This window comes from Callorhinchus milii, unplaced genomic scaffold (genome assembly GCF_018977255.1).
Source record: "Callorhinchus milii isolate IMCB2004 unplaced genomic scaffold, IMCB_Cmil_1.0 Scaffold23, whole genome shotgun sequence".
Classification (NCBI taxonomy): Eukaryota; Metazoa; Chordata; class Chondrichthyes; order Chimaeriformes; family Callorhinchidae; genus Callorhinchus; species Callorhinchus milii.
Genome location: NW_024704764.1, coordinates 133,962 through 140,260, shown reverse-complemented (window position 1 = coordinate 140,260; position 6,299 = coordinate 133,962).

Below are 6,299 nucleotides of genomic sequence, written 5' to 3'. Positions count from 1 at the left end.
AGAGCATATAGATATTGAAGAGGAGGGGACCAAGGACGGAGCCCTGAGGAACGCCACACAAGACAGTGTGGGGGCTAGAGGACAAACCGTTTGTGACGATGAAGTGCAGGCGGTGTGAGAGGTACGATCTAAACCATTCAAGGACAGAACCGCAAAGGTTGAGGTGAGAGAGGCGTGGATGAGGATAGAGTGGTCAACAGTGTCGAAGGCAGCAGAGAGTTCAATGCGGACGAAAAGGCAAAGGGAGCCCTGGTCGCAGATGGACAGAATGTCATTTGTCACTTTGTCGAAAGCTGTTTCTGTGCTGTGAGCGGCACCTAAATCTGATTGGAGAGGTTCATGAAGGGAGTGACAGGAGAGGAAGGAGTGAAGCAACGACTTGGTCCAGGACCTTGTTTGCTCACAAATATACAGTCAATTCACTTTACAGTGTGTTCTGTGAAGCGCTTTGGGACGTCCTCCCGACGTGAAAAGTGCTATATCAAATGCAAGGATTATTATTATTGTTGGAAAGTTGGAGATGGGGCGGTAGTTTGAGAGCAGGAATAGGTCTGGGGAGGGACTTTTAAGGATGGGAATGATGCCAGTGATTTATGATGTGGGGCAGACGGTTCGAAGGTGTGGCAGGAAGGATGGGTAGGGCCAGGGTGTGAAGGGGAGATGGGGAGGGGGTAGTAAACGGATGGGCAGAGGCAGCTGAGCGGCTTTGGATTTGAGGAAGTCCAGTATCGTCTCACGGTTGGCATTGAAGGAGAGGATGGGCGAGGCATGAGAGAGTTGGCGGAGGAACCAGTTGGTGATGGAGAAGAGGAGCCTGAGGTTGGCCTTGACCTCCAAAATTGTCTTGGAGTAGAACGACGATTCAGTGGAGGCGAGGGCAGAACGGTAAGATTTGATAAGATCCAACCAGATCCGTTGATGGACCATTAAGTTCAATTTAAGTCAGGTGCATTCAGTGGCATGCATCTGTGCTTTAAGGGGAAGAAAGAGCATCCGCATTCCATCCCAGACAAGATTTCAATGTAAAGGTGGCATGCATTATTGCAACTTATTCAGCTGATTGGGGTGGGGGGGTGTAAAGCGAACAAGAAAGACATTAACTGATCTTCTTGACTGCAATAGCGTAATTAGAATATCTTCATCAGCCTAAAATGCCCAGTGTAGTTTATATATAAATACAATTTGTTGCAACTGTTAATGCTGTGATAAGTGATAAATGCCACCCATCAAATATCAGAGATTCTAATTTTAGGGAAATCAAATCCTGGGATTTCTTGTATTTTTTTAAAATATAAAAACACAAACTGCAAAAAATTAAAAATCACCAAAAAAAGTTTATTTCAACACATCCGGCATCACACGCTTCTCAGATCCACACATATTCAACATGTATTTACAACACAATTTGAGTGGCGTTAGAGGAGAAACAAATACTGGACAATGACCAGAAGCTGTAACGCTGGCTGATTTCCCGCTCCCTAACCGAACAGCGGCTAGAAACATTCACATCCATTTGACCTGAAATAGCTTGAGAAAAGCTCCTCCCATAGAATCTAGTGGTTATATATAAAAAATATACTGTCCACAATAGCTTAATTAGCATCAACTTGGGCTTAACATCCGCATTAGAAAGGAACCAAGCCACTCACTCTAGCATCTCATGCTGATATTCCAATGGCACTGGGTAAAAGAAACAGTAACACAGGAAATTGGTCTTTATTGCACAAATCCTGGGCATGAATCAACCCAGGACAGACACTGCGTATCCTGCACGTACACTATTTGTAACTTCAGTTTGCACATCCTGCAATGACCATCTCCTCCCCACCCCTGGCCACTAGTTAATGAAATTCATAAGGCAAAAAAAAGAACCATAATAGAAACAGACTCCCCGTCCCGAAAGCTGTAACTTTACAATAATTGGATTAGTTTAAACAATTAGTTTCTGTCTCAGAAACGGGACAGAAATCAGACAGCCCAGCACTTCTCCATCCTGTAAAAGCTAAAAATAAAGGCTTTAAAAGAGCAAGTTGTTTCAAACTCGTTCTAAATTACATCAAATTCAGTCTAAATAACATCTGCACTCGCTCTAAATCCACCACTTAGGTGGGTTTTGATGCAGAAAGAGAAAAGCCTCAAGCTATTCCCCACCACCACTGTAACATGCTTAGAAATTATTTGGTTTTGCCGTCTATACTCTTTCTCCAAGGCTGGGATTGGAGCCAGTGAGCAGAATGGCTCAGCATGGAGCTGACCTTTACCCATTAAGCCTCGGGAGACACAGGGAGACAGACAGCATAAACCTGTGGAACTCTAGTCTGGTTTCGATACTCTTAATTCTCAACTCTTAAATGGATTTGTGTGTGTCAGACCATCAACTGACCTTAAAAAATGGATGGGTGGGTGGGGAGGGGGGTGGTGTGCAAGTCAGTCAGTTAATAATCTTTGATTTGATTCAACGTCTTATCACAGCAGGTGGCTGTCTCCAAGTGCTTTGCGAGATTTTACTGTGTAGTGACCGTGTATTTGTCGGTGAACGCAGCAGCCAATTTGTACAGCAACGTCCCACAAACAGCCAAGACACATTTTATTTTGGGGGATTGTTGGCCTGGACACTGGGATGAAGAACTCAATTCTCTTTTCGAAAAGCGCCATGGGATCTTGTACATCCACTTGAACGGGCACAGGCAGCAACTTGGCTTAACATTTCATCTGAAGGACAGCAACTCCAACTGAAGTGTCAACCTGGACTGAGAGTTCAAAGTCCCAATGTGGGGGCTTGAATCCACAACTGTCTGACTCAAAATGCCAGAGGACAACCCACTGAGCCACTTCTCATCTCGATCTAGTAATCCAGTTAAGTCTCTCAATGCAACTTTAGTGCTGAGTAAATCAAATTCCCCCTTTAATTAAGTGATTCCAGGAACAACTTTATGTCTAATTGTTAACTCGAGACCAACTTTGGTTCGGGTTAGATATTAAGTGTAGGTGTTGTACCAAATTTTCCTACTAGAGGGAATAGTTGCAACACAAATCAGAAAACCTTAGTTGTAATAATAATCCTTGCATTTGATGCTTGCAGCACCTCATCAAGTTACTGAGACATCTCAAAGTGCTTCACAAAATATACTGTAAAGTGAATTAACTGTATATTTTGTGGACGAAATGCAACAGCCAATTCCACACAGCAGTGTCAAACAAACAATTGTGGATTGAATGACCAAAATGTTTTTTTGGAAAGATCATCATCCGGAAAATGATCCGCCAATCGACAAACAATCGGGTTCCTACTTTCTGCGAAGTAAACAGGCATGTGGAGTAAGGAAACTCACCTAAGGTTTTGCCCCGCCCAGGAATCGAACCTAGGTCCTCTTGCTTGCGAGGCGAGCGCTCTACAGGACTCCAATATTCCTGTGGAGAAAATGTATTATTTTACAAGTTTAGTTCCTTGTCCAGTGCTGCCTCCTTGGAGTGAGGAGTCGGGTGGCATCTCCTGGCTCTGGGGAAATAAAATGGAGATGGCTTGCTGGATGGTTCTTGGTTTCAAAGTCAGACTCAAATGGCCAGGGCAGAAACGTCAGCCAGTAAATGCAAAACATAACTAAGGATTATGTACACATGGGCTTCACATTTTATAAAATAAGACACTTAATCGCTGCACTTCATTCATCCACCACCCCCACACATACAACTCTGCTAATACTTGGTATTGTAGCAAATATATACGGCTCAGAACTTTGAATATAAAAAAAATCTGCTTGCTTTAAAAAAAACATGCAGCACATAAAAATGAACTTTTTTTTCCTTTTAAAGACATCGATTAGTGGGCGTGTTAATTGGCAGAGGGAAAATGGAGTCAGAGGTAGGATACGAGCAGACGCTCACACTGGTGGCTTTTGATACAAAAAGCTGCAGAACAGCTTCTAGCTCTTGCATCAGTGACACCTTTCATTAAGAATCCTTCCATTTAATACAGTAAATTTCATGTCGAGAGGACGTCTTGACGCATTTCACAGAACAGTATATACTTTAAAGTGTGATGAGTTTTTTTGTGCAGGGACGGGGAAGAAACTCGGCAGCCAATTTTACGTGCAGCAATGTCCCACAAAACGGCCATGAAGTGAGTGACCGATTTTATCGCTAGAAGCCTGCCGCACGGTGTAAAATGTAACAGCTCTCCTTGTGAAGAGAGGTCAATATTTTGGGGCCTACACGCTCTCCTCCCCCATCCCCTGTACACACACTACTCAACATCGTACAGTTGATTTTCCCAATAGCATTAGCTCATCTATGGCTCTGCTTCTCCTCACAGCAAAGTCATAATTCAGAACTGTGGCTTTAGAGAGATTGGAGACCAAAATGCAGTTGTCATATTGTGAAGCTGGGCTGACTCACACTGAGTCACTGAGTGCAGCGTCAGAAGAGATGGCTGATGGTCAGAGCAGCAATGTCAGACCTAACAATTGGCCTTTGTGTCTCGTTCAATGACCTTCATAAGCAGGAAGCCTGGCTGACGTTCCACGCTTTCCTTCCTACCCCTGGCAATGCACCAGCCATCAACTCCCAGCACAGAGGTGTCAAATCTCAGGCTGCTCAGCTACACACAGAGCCACTGAGGAAACTTCACATCGTCATCTCACATCTTAGATGTTCTGTTACTCCAATTAGATCTTAATAATAATAATCTCTGCACTTGGTTATCACATCAGAAGGACATCTCACTGAGATGAAGATCTTAAGCAGCATTGCCAACTCTGTACAGCTGTAAAGCACCCATTTTTGCAACTAGTTAGTGGTTTATAAAGGGAAGTGGGACGAAAACTACTTTACAGAAGTGACTTTTAATTGAACTGAACTGTGTATATTCAGAATCAAGACATTTTGTTGAGACTTGAGGTAGAAAGTTTGTGGTTTACAGTTAAGGGGTTCAATGCTGTTGTCCAGGATCAGATTATAGGCAGGGCACCTCGCATTACATGGCGTTTGCATTGGAGTGGGGGCAAATCTGCTGTGCACCAAAGCAGCCTGTAATTTGGAGTGGGAAGGGAATTATCCTGAACTGGAGACTAGGCTGAAACAAATTCAAAGTAGACAGCAACAATTAAAAAGGAGTTCACACCAGCCTTGGGAATAAGGGTTTGACACAGTATGTGGAGGCTCCAACTACGGTGAGGTGAGGAGGGAGGGTAATGGCAGCAGATTCTATGTTTCTGTACAGTATTTATTCAGAGTCCACCTTGGAAAGGGATTGGTACAGGGTTAACACGGTGGACTATACATAGAATGGCCTATTTTCATGCCAAATTGCTTTGAGTTAAAAGGAAAGTGAGTAGCAGTGTTAAGAGACATATAGGGGGTGGGAGAGAAAAGTGCTTACAAGTCAGCTCACATCATGCACGTAGAGTGCAGCAGAGGTGCAAATAACAGAGGAAGAAACCAGGCCCAGTTTGAAGCATGCATGGTATATAGATTTCAAATGGAAAGTGCGAGGGATAACAGCAGTGTGACTGTCTGTGCAACTGCAATCAGTTGTGAAATATGCACAAGCAATCTTTAACATGCAGCCAACTGAGCAACTCCGATTCCTACCAGCTGGGATGTACAGCTGAACTCAGAGGTGTGTAAACACTGTCGAAAGTGGTTCAACAAGCAGGGAAGCCACACTATCAAAGGCCCAAGAGAGGCTTCACGCACAGCACAAAAGCAAACTAATTATCCAGCCTTCAATATCTCCATCCACTCAAGCCCTGCCAGCAGTTGTAGAGGCTGAGGGAGCCCCACGTTGACAGAGCTGAGGCCAGGCTATAGGCGTGTGTAATCCATCCTCAGTTTAACAGTAACTGTACAGTACTGTTTATCCTGACAGTCGTGGTGTTATTGGTTTGCCAAGACATGTTGCTCAGCCTCTCTCTCTCGTTCCCTCCAGCTGACACCCCCCCACCTCCCCCACAGGCATCACTAGGGGCTCCGAGGTACAGGGTGTCCACAAAATCCTGTTACCCCTGTCCCCCATTACAAAACAGTTATAAGAGACTACGGAGGAGCTGGAACAAGCTGTCAGAGATGCACTTTGCCTCCTCGCTCCATCCATGTTATGGAAGATGTGACACCAAACATGGCGACGGATCAGTATCTGCCACGAAAATGATGGCACTCACACCAATCCTCTGGACGTCCAAATATACAGGAACAGGAGGCGGCCATTCGAGCCTGTTCCACCACTTAATTAGATAATGGCTGATCTGTATCTCAACTAATCCTTTCAATTCCAATACAGTTAAACACTTGGACTGAATACA